This window comes from Coloeus monedula (assembly GCF_965178545.1).
Source record: "Coloeus monedula genome assembly, chromosome: 2".
NCBI lineage: Eukaryota > Metazoa > Chordata > Aves > Passeriformes > Corvidae > Coloeus > Coloeus monedula.
In genome coordinates, this window is record NC_138782.1 from 105,458,303 (window position 1) to 105,473,157 (window position 14,855).

Here is a 14,855-nt window from a genome sequence, read left to right on the forward strand (position 1 = left end):
TTGATTTCCAACACCTCTCTGTCTCCCAAGCTTGGGATGCATTTTTCAGGGTTATTATTTTTAATAGCAGTTCTATGAATGAATATGTCTTCTTGGTTGTCACATCTTGTTATAAAACCATAATTTTGTTTAACATTATACCATTTTACTATTCCTAAAACCTTAGCTACAGTGATTTTTTCCTTTTTCCGAGTGGCTGCTGTTTTCTGTCTCGCTGCGTTTTTGCTTTCTCTTTCGCTTTCGCTCACTCCCACATTGGAGCTGTCAGGGCTGCTCATGCCTGCGCACTCTTCCCGGGGTCGCATTTGGGGCCATGCGGGCCGGGCCGGGCCGCACCGCTCAGCTTTCTGTGCTCTGCTGCCTCTGCTCTCAGCTGTGCTGCTGCTGCCTGGGGCCACACCCATGTCTTGGCCGGGTCCCCGAGCTATGACCCCCGCCATGCCCTGCTCCAGCATGCATCTCGGCTGGGCGCAGTTCTGCTCTACCGCCACCGCCGCCAGCTGCCGTCCGCTCACCGCCCCTCTCGGTCGGGCGTTCCCGGGGCTCGCTCCACCACGCGCTGTGCGGGGCTGGGCGGGCACCGCTGGGTTGCGCCGCTCCCGCCACGCCTTGCTCTGCTGCCAACACTGCAGCTCGTGCTGCTCCGCCCACGCATGGGAATAGCCTTGCTGCTGCTGGAAGAGGGTTCGGTCCACGTGGCCTGGGTCGCACGGACTCTGAGGCACGCTTCCCTTCGCCAGGACACAGCTGACATTGCTCAACAGTCTCGGTAATTAAATAATATTCACGAAAATATTCTTCCATCAGCACATATTTTGACTCAGAAATTAACTGTGTCCAAATGGTGTTCCAAAAGTCTTTGGTAAGAATCAGATCCCAAGAAACATAGAAAAAGTTCTTAAACAATCATGCCAGAAGTGTTTCAGTTCCTTTTGAGCTTGAATTAAGCTAAAATTTACAAATCGTTGTTCAAGAATCTTTTCAAGTTTAAGATAAATGTCCATATGCGGCTCTGAGAGCCAAGAGTCTTTCCACAGTTCCTCCATAGTTTAGATATGGAATAGCAAAACAAAAACAAGAAGAGAAATCCAGAGTTTCCAGAGTTTACTCACAAATCAGTCGCTGTCCTTAGGGATCGGGGATCGTTCTGCTCACAATTCTCTACCATTTGTTACAGTGGGGATACTGTAACACACATATCAGACAACGAGGCCTGTGGAAAAGAAATACATATATGGACCGATTCTTGATAGATGTTTCAGAGATGTTTATTTCTCCAGCCACATGGCCGGGGCTCTGCTGAGGAACTGAGGCAATCCCAGGACCCGAGGGTCCTTCTGCCCGCGCAGGGAACACAAACCAACCCATGGGAACGAGGCTGAGCAGGGGCAGGGAAACCCCGTGTCTGTGCCCTCAGGGCCCCTCTCCCAGGGCTACATGGCAGGGGAGGGACCCAACAGCTGTGGATCTGCAACAGGAGCATGCTGGTTAGTTCTTCTTCCACCTTACTTCCCCCACAGAGCCATGGCCAGATGTAAGACAGCTGTGGGAAGATCAGGTTTCTCAGATAAACTACTTCACACAGTTTGGATGTTGAGGAAAGCAGGGCTGCAGAGTACACTGAGTGCACATTTCTTTCAGTAATTTATCTACTATATCATCAGGCATGGGCAGACAAAAATTGCTCTACCACAAATCCAGCATTAAATCTCGTCTACACAAGGACCTGTGTGTTGTGGTTTAACCCCCAACAGCAGCCAAGCTCCACGCAGCTCCTTGCTCACTTCCCCACCAGCAGGATTGGGGAGGGAATCAGAAAGGTAAAAACTGGAAAACTCATGCGTTGAGATAAAGGCAGTTAAGTTGGGAAAGCTATGCGCACAAGCAAAGCAACAAGGAATTAAATGACCTCTTCCCAAGGTCTGGCAGATGTTCAGCCGTCTCCAGGAGAGCAGGGCCCCATCACACATAACAGTGACTTGGGAAGACAAACACCATCACTTCACAGATCTCCCTCTTCCTCCTTCTTCTCCCCCCCCTTTATATACTGAGCATAATGTCCTATGGTATGGAATCTCCCTTTGGTCAGTTTGGGTCACCTGTCCTGGCTGTCTTTCTGACTAACTTCTCATGCACCCCCAGTCTCCTTGCCAGTGTGGCAGTATGAAAAGCAGAAAAGAGCTTGCCTTTGTGCAAGCCTTGCTCAGGGAGAAAAAAAAAATAATCTCTATATTATCAACCTTGTGTTCAGCTCAAATCCAAAACACAGCCCCATACCAGCCACTGCAAAGAAAATTAACTCTACCCAAGCCAAAAGCAGCACAGCATACTAGCCTGGCAGCAGGGGTAATGCTGGAAGCACACCGTTGTCATTATTTCAGAAAGGGAGAGAGGGGACGGAGAATGAGGGCGGGAATCAGGAGCTGGGCTCTGTTTCATTTTCTGTTGTTGAATGAGTAGAAACCAGACACAAATGGTCAGGCTCTAATACACCCCCCAGACTTTAGTTTTCTGACAGCAAGACACCAGGTGACTCCTGGGTAGGAGGGAGTCACAGAGAGGACTTGTCCTTTTCAAAAAGCAACTCAGATCTCCTTGCATGTGTCTATCTTGCTGTCTTCCTTCACTGACGGCAGAAGGATCCTAGACGCCTAAAGCTAGAAAGAACAGCTTGGCCTTTGTCTCTTTTCCCCTGCCATAAAGGGAGGATAATGATGATGACCTTTTTAAAGAGCTTCTGACATCCACAGATGAAAAAATTAAACTTGTAAGGGATTATTATTATTATTGTTATATATCTTTGGACAGAGGGAGCAATGACGTTTCTATGACATTTTATAATCCACATGAAATGCTGCCATAATAAAGATAATGATATGTATGATGGTCAAAGTATGCTTAGTTGTGGTATTTGGCAGTGATCATTTGGCTTATTTCTTTTCCTCTGCATTTTATGTAGAAAAGAAAAAGAAGAAAGAACATTAGAAGACACCTCTTGCAAATCCTGCTAAAATCAAAACTCTGCTGAATTGAATGAATATGGAACTCTTTCAGGCTTTAGAGAAAATACACAGATGAAGCTATTTTAGAATCATGTATTTGAAAATGGAATTGTTGATCTCTGTGGATGGCACTGTTATTACACTGGTAAGAACACTGACTTTCCTGAAGCTGACCCTCCTGCAGGATCTGGGCATGAGAACTGTGCTCAGCTGTAGGGGATGCTCGTTCTTGACTCCAGGTGTGATATTTTGCAATCTGCCTTTGAGTAGGTTGGGCACAGCAGAGGCCTCTCAGGAACAGCTTGGGCTCTGCTTTGCCTTGTGTCTCCTTCCCATATGCACATGAAGCAGACACTGACAGAAGGGGTGAAAGGACTTTAGAGAGGACCTGAAGTGTCAGACCAGTGAACCACACAGGCAGTAGCCAGGGTCTGAGGACAGCAGCAGGAGATGCTATTTAAGGAGAGCATATGAGCATGGTCACCTTCTTGGTCAACTGCGACATTCAAGCCTGCAACCCCATCCAGCCGTTTTAGTCCATTTTTAGGTCCATCTATGGACATCTCACCATGAGTTCATCAACTCCCATTTTGACCCTGTGGCCACTATCTCTACAGCTCCCTATGACAGCACAAGAAGTGAGTCTGTGGATTAAACATGGTAAAACCCTGGCACAGGTTTCCCAGAGAGGTGGTGGGTGTCCCATCTCTGGAAACATTCAAGGTCAGGTTGGGTGGGGCTCTGAGCAACCTGATCTAGTTACTCTCCCTGCTTATTGCAAAGGGATTGGATTAGATGACCTTTAAAGGCCTCTTCCAACCCAAACCATTCAGTGATTCTATTATTGGTCCATGGCTACTAATAATAAGGTTTCAGTTTTCATTCCTTTTCTAGGAGTTTTTATTGGCTGTCTTCACTCCCTCATTTTTCAGAGAAAGCTTAGCCAGGCTGATTGAAGTGGTAAAGTGAACCATGATGTAATCAGATTTTGAGATCTCTTGCAACTGACTCCGCTAATGAGGTTGAATGTTGTACATGGCCACCAATTCTGTGGCTGGAGAGAAGTGACTACAACTATGACACATCCCCATTTAATAATAAAATGGAATAAAAATCTTCTTTCCCCAAGACTATTTGGCAGAAGCTTCCAGGAAATAGAAGACAGAGGAAGACCACTGGATGAACTAAATACAAAGTTAAAAATTCATGTAAAAGGCTCAGTAATACTCACTGACCTTTGGGGTGAACACTGTCAGAATGAATCAGAAAGAGTTTTGAGGCTAAATATTGCAAGAAAAGCTTGCATGAAAATCATTGTCCTCAAGCTAAGAAAAACTTTGATTTATCCCCTGGCTTAATCACTGAGTCCTAGCGGATTTATGTATCTGGCCCACTTCCAGCCATAGCAAGACTTGGAAAGAGGCAGCCCACTGCTCTATAGAATGAAATATTCCAAAGGTTTGGCAAAAAAGCACTTCACCACCAGGCATTCTGAAAACCATACTAAAACTTCTCCACTCATGGAACCAGACAGTCAAGAACGGGGGTAGGGGGAGCACAAAGGAATGAACCTTTCCTCTGCAGAAGCATCCGCAACACCTGCACTGGCAAACAAATTGGGCTGTGGGTTTTTTGGTCGTGAGGCCAACAGAGGGCAAAACAACTCAAGTCTCTGAAACTGAGGGTCAGGTTGGTCTTGAGAGATCTGCTGTTGGTAGCCCTTGACCCACACTATCCTCTGGGCCACCGTTTGGGACATTACTTGAGTCTCTACCAAAACCACTCCAGGGACTGTGCCAACTGCATCATCAATCCTATGCCAAAGCCCAGACCTCCCCCTGCTTCTGTTCCCTTTCCTGAGATAATTGTGACATCTTTCCCACCGTTTGGGAACATTCCTGCCTCAAGGGATGGCCTGCGGATGAGCTACAATGGGGCAGAACAAGAGGGCAACTGCAGCTGACAGGCGTGACTCGAGTAAAACAGTTGACCCTCCCATAGCTCACCTCTCAGTGCTCAGCTGCTCGTGAGAGGGTTTGTGGGGAAAAGGAGAAACAAAAGGATACTGGCCGTTTTGCTTCTTCCTAAAGTCTTCTTCCTGCTGGGCTAGCCACTCAGCTGATGAAAATGCCTTTGCAGTGACTCATCCCCAAAGCTGCGGGAATCCTGAGCACAAGTGCGAGCCACTACGAGGCTGCTGGAGGGAGGTTTGGGTCTGCGGGTGCTGCTCCACTTTACAGAATTTCTGGCTGCGAAGCTTCCCTGGGAAATGTTGTCCTAGTTAAAGTCATGGCTCTGTTGTGCTCCAGCACTGCTGCTTTCTGCCTTTTCAGATGAGCCACCGTAAATGTCTCTCAGGTGATCCACAGGGATTGGAAGAAAGAAAGCAACCTTTCTTTCTTTGGAGAAAAAGAGGTAGCTGGTTGAAACAATCTTTCATTTTTTCTACCTGTTTGAAGATCACAGCGCAGTATCTGCCATGTACAAATTAACCCTCAATTTCTAGAAATTATCTAATAAATAATTTCATTTTTTAGTCTTACTGTGTCCCCAAGAGCTTTTGGTATGATATCAGTAGCTGGTAACTCATTTCAGTGCAGCTCATGTGAGCACCACTGATATCAGTGACTATAAAAGCAGTAGCCTCCTGACACCCACCCGTGATTTTCACCTCAAAATAACAGAATCACCAGGGTTGGTTGAAACCTTCTAGATCATCTAGTACCATAAACCCAGCACCACCATAATCATCCTTAAACCATATCCCCAAGTGCCAAATCCAGACACCACTTGAACACTTCCAGAGATGGTGACTCAAACACTGCCCTGGGCAACTTATTCCGATGCCTGACCCCTATTTCAGTGAAAAAAAAAAAATCCTAGTATCTAATCTGAACTTCTCCAGGCACGATTTAAGGCCATTTTCTCTCATCCTTTCACTTCAGATGTGGCAGAAGAAACCAATCCCCACCTCACCAACCTCCTTTCAAGCAGTTGCAGAAAGCAGTAAGGTCCACCCTGAGTCTCCTCTTCTGCAGAATAAACAACCCCAGTTTTCTCAGCTGCTCCCCATAGGACTTGATTTCTGGACCCTTCACCAGCTTCATTGCCCTTCTTTGGACATAAAGGCTTTCACTGAGATCCGTCCTGCCCAGATATTTGGGCACCATCTGTAAAGCCATAGTCTTGGTACAGAAAAGGACTTCATCACATGTTCAAATTTAACCTTGAGTTCAAGTCCTGCAATCTACAGTCCTTTAGCACACTTCTGAATGCTGGTTTGAACTGGGGCCTGAGATCTGAGCCTAGGAGACACTGGAGAAGGTTACCTTCATGATGGCTTCATCAATCTTTGAAACCTTCCTTGCTGCCCAGTCTGCTGGTAGAGTCAAATTAATCAAAGCTGATCCTTCAGGGGAGCCAGAGTAAGCATGCACCAGTGAGGCTGTCTGAGTTGGATCTCTGGATGGACATCAGTACTACCTTCTTTCCACCTCCTCCTTGACAGCTGTCTGACAGCTTTGCTTTACAGGAGATCTAAATCCTCCTTGGTCTGGCAGCCAGAAGTTCAGGAAAGGTTCTGCATCTGTGCAAGTCCCTTCACACAGCCAGGGGATCTCCCCAGAGCATGACTGTACACATGCACAAAGCCAGGTGCCAAATCTGGACTATACATTGCAAGGTGCAGCGACCTTGTTATTGGGGAATTCTGTTTCCCCCTCAAACATCTGCAGGATCAGGGCCCTTAAAGTGCAGGGGAGATTAGGATCTGGTTCTGTGTGGTATTGCTTGCAGGGCTGTGCCCAACTCAAATTGCACCTACTGTTGTGAACTATGCACTCACCAAAGGGAAATGCCTGTCTTGAAATGAGCTCATGCTGCTGCACTGTGTTCTGTGCCTGTCAGCACTTTTGTGGACTCTCATGTTTGCAGATATATTAATTATCCCTTGGCAGATGGCTGGTTTCACCATCTTCTATTCACATATGTGCTTAAAGTGAATATAAAATTGTATTCATTGTAAGCTTTTCATTCATAGTCTTATTATTTAGATGGATAAGAAAAGAGCTTTCTATGTGTGCACGTTGTCAGCCCCAGCAAATCATTCTGCTGGGCAGCATCATTGAAAAGGGACTAGGTGATCTTCTGGGGTTTCTCCAGCCTTTAAATTCTCTGAAAAGACCATGGGCCAATCTGATCTCATGGTAGGTTAAGTAATCAGTGTTTCTATTATATTGACTCCTAATTGTGTAAATTAGACATCTCTTCATACTTATTTTTCATATTCCATGTAAAAAAAGCACAAATATCATCTATTTTCTTACACAGATGTCTGTAGCTGAAAGCAAACACAATCAGTAAGTTGAAATCCTACCACTTCTTAATTCTGCTTCTGTGTATGACTTGAGCAGGGATAATTCACTTGTTTTATTTACCACAGGCTATAAATATATTTTTAATATTTATTTATGTATTTATTTGTGTGTATAAGGCAGAATCACTTCTGGAGCCTGGATTTGCCTCCCACTTCGGCCGTAGCCTGACTTTATGCTACCTGAGTATGCACAGGATCCTTGCTCCCCCCTTGTGCCCAACTCTGCTCAGGGCTGTGGGGGAACTAAGCTTTTTCCCTACATGCAGGCCATGCTACCCTACCCTAGGTTTGCAGCCCTGCCTGTGAACAGACAGGATTCACAGGGGCAGGACACTCTGGCAGTGACAAGAGGTAGTAGGTACAAGTGCATAGAGTGATAGAATCATTAAGGTTGGAAAAGACCTCCAAGATCATCAAGTCCAACCATTAACCTCACACTGACAGGTCCACCACTAAACCGTGTCCCCAAGCACCACATCTGTGCAACTTTTAAATAATACCTGCAGAGATGGTGATTCCACCACTTCCCTGGGTAGCTGGTTCTAAAGCTTGGCCACCTTTTCCATGAAGAAATTTTTCTTAATATCCAATCTAAACCTCCCCTTGTGCAACTTGAGGCCATTTCCTCTTGTCTAACACTTGTTCCCTGTGAAAGAGAACTGACCCTCACCTGGCTACAGTCTCTTTTCAGGTAATTCTAGAGAGTGATAATGTTCCCCCTGAGCCTTCTTTCCTCCAAACTGAATGACCCCATCTCCCTCAGCCTCTCCTACAGGTCTGTAGCCTTGCTGCTGGGTCCTCCACAGTGCAGGTTACGCAGTGGCATAGGGTGCATTCGCTAGCAGGAAATGAGCCCCAGCTGGCCCCCGAGGCAGCTGGGGTGCGTGCAGGCTCCTGGCTGCGCCCGCACCGTGCACAGGCAGACGGCACAGCACACACCCAGCAGTGTCTCGCCGAGCCCATTAAACCGTTTAACGGGGGAAACAAAAGCCTTTCAAACATGATGCACTAATAAGAGATTAATCCACCCAAGAGAACAGTCATAAACTAAAATGGCTTATAAAATAAAACACATCATTAAGTACAATTGAGGTATTAAGTAATAAAGGTTGAAATACAGGATGAAATTTCTTCTTGTGTGCAGGGTCAGTGAGTGCCCCTTTGCTCCACACTGGGGTTGGCAAGCAGACCAGGGGGAGGTTTTGACCTGGTCAAAGGGCTTCACACCCCAAATGTCCCTTGGAACAGCAATGACCATTCTCTTGTCACTGAGTTTTGACACAGCACCAACTCTCCTAAAAATTCTGTTTGCAACAACATGAGCAGGTCTGTGGTGAACAAGTGGCCAGACCACCTTTTTCTGCCAGGGTCCAGTCCATGGTGTCTCTTCAGGGGATCATGGTGCAGGAAAGGTGATTGTATAGTGGCAGTGTTCAGGAAAAGCAGCCCTCTCTTAGACAGACACCCCCAATCGTGTTACTGGTGATGATGTATTTGGCAATGACAACCCAGCTGAGCTATAGGAAGCTAAGTCGGGTGCGCTGGGAAGGTTCTAGCAGATAACACCACTTGTAAACGTAAACCCAAGCAAACTGGTGAAGTCATTGAGACCTCTTGAGTGAACACTCCTGAAACCCTCCAGCTTTTTAGGGCTGTACCTAGATAAGAGCTGTATGTGTTTGACTGGTTCTTGCTATAGACATGTATTTACCCTTCCCTAAGATAATTCTGTTTCACCTTTTTTTCCTGACACTCTTCAGGCAAGTAGGCAAAAGACCAAAAAGGCTACGCCTTGCAAAATATAATAAATTTGACTTTTTTTTTTTCTTTTCTTCTTAAAAGATATCTATCCCTAATTCTAGGTGCCCTGGAAAATACTAAAAACACAGAGTGGGATTTTCAGAAATGTTCTGAACTGCTTGTCGCGTTCCAACTAATGACATCTACTTGAGTTTTTTTGCTTTCTGCTTGTGATTCCTTATGTCTCACCTGACTTCAGAAGCAAACAGACAGTGAGCCACCATGGATAAACTCCTCCAAAAGTCTCCAGACCTCAGAATAATGGTGAAGCTAGGGAACACAGTAAATCTCACTTTATAAAACCAGACATTCAGCAAGGAATCGGCCTTACCTGCATCACTCAGTTTTTGTGGTATCCTAAATCCTAAATTATGGGCTTTGCAGAAGGCTAAAGGGCAGAACAAGAGGCTTACCAGGTATGAATGAAGAAAGGGATGGGTGCTCCCTCACACACCTCCCCTTTCAAGTGGAAATTTTAATTGATGGACCCTTGTTTGATGGATCACCTTGACAGGGAGGAGAAGCAAGGCAGAATGCAGTTATGAATCAGCTGGCAGGTCTGTGAATGCAAAAAGGGTGGAATAGTGTGAGTCATCATCAAATCTATTTCTCAGCTCTTCTGTAATCAATCTTTTTGTCTCTTGCAGGCTCGTCAATGACTCATTCTTTGACATGCCTATATAGAGCTGCTAAGTGTACAGCTTGCCAGCTTCTCTGGTGCTGCTCAGTTTATCTGCTGCACAGTGCCAGCAGAGGTTAAAAAATGGAACACCTGATTGCTGCAGGCTGACTTCAAGAAACAGAGCAAATGGGTCCTGTGATAATGTAGGTAGGGAGCATGGTGGGACAAGGACTTGAAAAGTACTTGATGCAATTCTAATGGATTTCTAAAATGTTCATAAAGTGTCCTCTCCTTGAGCACAGCAGGGGGGAAGATGACAAGTGCTGAATCCCCCAAGCTCTGTGGCCCAAGAGGCTCTGCTTCCTGCTCTGCAAGGCCTTGCTGTTCACCCCTGAACTCTGGGCACTTTGCGCCAACTGTGTTTTGCCACCCTCCCCGGTTTCTGGCTGAGCTCCGCCCAGGCACTGCTGTGCTTCAGGCTGTGCCTTTTATTGATACAGTGTGTTCTGTGCTGTGCTCCTTTGACCCATCCTTAAAGAAGTCTGCTTGGCATTGGAAGTGGTGTTAAACAGGTCTGAGACTGCAAATGGCCTTGATTGTAACATTATTAATCATAATGACACATTCAGTACAGACTTCTCTGGATTGGAGCTAATCTGAGACTTTCCACCAGTCAAGGTAAAACTGAACTCTATGTCCCTGTGGATGAAGTCTCAGGGTTTGGCTGCTCTGGCCATGGCACAGGAAGGCCCAGTGAAGGTCCTGGCCAAAGAGAGCCATGGGGCTCACCTGTCCCTTGCTGCTAAGTACCCTGATACAAGCCAAGGAGGATCACAACCATTTGTGTACAACTTCTCTGAAGTCTATTCCCCCTCTGCTGCTACCTCCCAAGCTAGACCCAGGGCAGCCTTGTCTTAAACTCCTCTTCCAGCCACCCCACAGTGACCATTCCAATGGTCAAGTCATCTCAGGGGTGTTTCGACTGCAATTTTCTTCTCCATTTCTTTCCACTTTCCTTGGTTTCCATAATCTCACTGCAAAGAGTGACAGACCTGCCCAGGGGCTGTTTATCTATCTCTTATCTTTAAACCGAGGCTGAGATCAGAAAATGAAAACTGACATCATCCTGTTCATCAGGTCTTCTCTACAAGGGCCATTCTTAAGCCAAAATAAATGTTTACATCGCTTTTCATCTGAGTAATGTGGCAAATCCAACATAGTCAAGACAGAGTAAGTGGATTTAGCTCTTGAAGAATCACTTGTTCCTTTGTCACTAGAGACAAAGAGAGACTCTTTAGAAATGCGAGAGGTATCTAACCAGCTTGCAGAAATGGCTAAAGGGAAAAGTGCTTCTTTATTACATTTGCAAATTTGCAAATTAAATTTGGTCTTCGGTGTGTACTTTTCTGCACCTAGGATAACCATCGTGTTTTACTAATACACTGGATTTTCGCCATTTCTGCTGCAGTCATTGATAAGGATATTAAGTATTTCCCATCTGAATTCTCATCCTCTGCAGAGGAACTTCTCCTTCAAGCCCATCAGCTTCCCACTGGACACATCTATCTGCCATCCTCTTTTTAACCAGTTCTTTCTCATCCTATTGTAGCTATCTCATTTGGTACAATAACAAAGACCTTACTGAAGTCCAAGTAGACTAGATCTGTTGCAGTTTCCTAAGGTATCATTTGTCTAGAAATGTGTTAATTCTATGATCTTCATCTTTAGATAAATCTCTATAGCATTTTTTCATTTCCATTTACCTACATGACTTTAATTAGCTTTTCAGCCACACTTTTTTTAAAAAAAGTATTTATTTCAGTGTCAGACTAATGGCTCAAGGTTTCCAGATGGCTTTTCATCTACCTGTCAAAGCACTATGACTGCAACCCTACAGCCAGAACATACCAAGCTGGATTTGGTAGCCTGACTCCTTGCTGTAACTGCAATTTCACCTAGAAGCTCTTTAATATTGACAGAAAAATACAGTCAGCTTCCTTTGGTGTGTACACAGTGAACCCTCTGGGTTTTGCTTCCACCACAACTGCTGTAGTTTTCATTTACATAGAGACTCTCTCAATAGACAAGGTGTTTTTGCATACAGGTTTTACCATGGTGTCCTAATGACAATCTCTAGTGAAGTACTCACTCAGTTTTGGAGCCAAACCTATATTATCTTTAATCTCTGCTGCTTTTCACTGCAAAGCAGAACCACTTCCTCTTCCTTTTCTCCTTTAATTTATAGAGCAAAGAAGTCTGCCATTTGTTATGATCCGTTTTACAAGGCTGAAATTGGTTGGGTTTTGGCAGTTGTCCAGACACCATTTTCCTTGCTAATCCATGCTTTCTTCCATGCTTTGCAGGCTTACTGCTAACTCCTAACATCATGTATCTCATCTAGTCTGGCATTACACTTGACAGGTCTGCAATTTACTCTGGCCATCTGTTAAAAGTGGTTGTCAAATTGACTCCCAGAACAATTTATGTGGCAAGCCAGGATACTTTGTTGTTCTCTGCAAACATAAGGACAATCAGAACAGAGATTCTTCTTGATCAGCAATGCCCATTTGTACAGGCCTTCCTTTCGCCTGCCCACATAAGTCCTAGGTTTTTGATATCTTTTTATTCTTCCTTCTATCTACAGATGACTCGTAATTCCTTTGTCTGTTATGCTGGTGTTAGTACATTTCTCTCAACTCTTTTCCTCTTTTACTGCCTGGTGTCTTTTTCTTGCCTTTATTATTCACATGTCCTTGTCAAAGAGTTGGACCTGGACAAGGAGGATATACGCAACACCACCACATATGGAAAAATCTATCTTGTGTGAAAGATCTCTTTAGGATGAAAGACAACTACTGAGGTAGATTTAGAAATGTACGAAGAAAGCAAGGTGATCAAGATGAAAATCACATCTTCAGATTCTTGTCCCAATTCTGTCCTTTTCTGCAAGTGTCCATGTATCCAAAAGGTCTCCTCTTCCACTGACTTTATCAAGCAGTATCTAGACAGTTTTGCTTCTTTAAGCACAATATGCAGAGAGAAGGTTCTGTATCTAGCCAACTTCATTGTTTTCTGTCTTTCTAGGGTCCCTTCTAAGACTGCCTCAGTAGCTGCCATCAATTTTTACTGAATGAGATGGTTGTCCCCTTTATTTTTTGTATTACTCATCTTAATGGTTATGATAACATATTCAATACAAGAAAAAGGTATATAAAGCTCCACTGTACTATGCAAAAAGCATTTGTGGGACATAAATGTGTCTTCTATGTAATGGTGGAAACATCCCGGTTTAGGGTGATTCCTTGCAGGAAAGAGACAACACCAGAATTCAGCAGACTTTCAAACAGGAATAACAGAGCAATGACATCAGTGGAAATCCCAGAACCCTACAGCAAATTGCTGCTTTTAATTAGGCTGTCAGCACCAGGCCTATGGGAGTGCAAAACCATTACAGACCCAGTTACAACAAAGGTTAGCAGGCATCACCCCTGCTGACCTTCTGCTGACTTCAGTGCACAGACAAACACCAGTTTACTGAGGCAGATACCATCTCACTAGGCAAGGATCACACCCTGAGACACTGAGGGAAGATTGCAAAGGAACTTCCTTTGGGATAAAGGTATTTTTGATGGGGGATGGTGGGCACTTGACAGGCATGAGTGGGAGGCTGCTCTAGGAAAAAAGGCAAGATGAAGCATGGTGCCAAGTCAGCAGTGAGACAAAAAGCCAAGGGAGCGGTTAAAGCAAACACGAGGAACAGGTGAGTGTGAGGAAACAGGATCAGGCAAGATCGTGTGCCAGTGCTGATCCCCTTGACAAGGACTGATGGTTGACTCAGAATTCAGTACTTGACTGACTCCTTACATTCAGACTTGAAAGGAAGTGGAGCAAAAAGTCAGTTCTGAAGCACCTGATTTTGTATTTTTCCGAACAGAATGTGTTTGTGGATGAAATGAAGCGCTCACAGCACCAAGGATGCATGAAGAGTTGTTACAGAAGCTGCAGGTGCTCTTTCCATTTCCACTTGCCTTTTGTCCTTGGGAACTGTGGGCCAGATTTGCACAGGTACTTTAGCACCAAAAGGTGCAAGTGGAAAACTAATGATAGTTTCAAAACCAGCAGCCTAACCTCAGTAGAAGGTTACAAAAGGTCAGTATTCAGCAATCTATTTCTTAGCTACCTAAATAACTGGGAAATGGCTTCAGGACTTCATTTTAGACACTCACAACTGAAAAAAGAAATACTGACAAAATTCCTTGAGATTTATTTCACTAACAAATGAGGAGTTTTTTGGGTTGTGAAATAATATCCCAGCAGTATCTGAGAAGAAGCTTCAGTGAGGTCCTACTCCCAAAAAGTAAAAATTAAACGTTCTTTCCCAGTTGCCTCTGGATAAAAGGGCTCAGACAGGGCATTTTCCTTCTGGAAAGATGCTATTTTGCTTTGAATATCACAGTCTACCTTAATCCAGATAAACTCCCTCTTCAGTATGACTTTTAGGATATTAATTTCTAAGGCAGTGGCAGTTATCCCATTGTTTTTAATGAGGACAAGATTGGGCCATCATAAGCACTTCCACTGGAATGAACATGGCTGCAGGGGACAAGGGAAAACAGGGAAAGGCCAGGGAATGGTTGAGTAATTAATGCAAACTTTGACTTTGCACTTTGGGATCAATTCAGGAGAGCATGGGGGTTGGCATACATCCCGTAAGTTTCAGCAAAATTGATGATAGATATCAGAACAATGATTCTCAGTGAATAATTAGCAGAAATGGTCTTGACACTACCCCTGTACTTCAGTGACTACATGGCAGAGATAGGTGAGCTCCCTGTTTGATGTCATGGTCGAGGAATAAGAAGTCACCGGTTCTGCACAGCCCAAATGACACATGGCCTTACCAACAGCCATAGCAGATGGGTGACATCTGAGCTTTTCCAAAGTAGTCTGTGAGGATTTTCCCAGCTGACCTGCAGAAGACATACAGGAAATCTGCAGAAGCGAGAACCAAACATCCTTTCCTCTCTAAGCATCTGCCCCATGCACCCATCTCTTC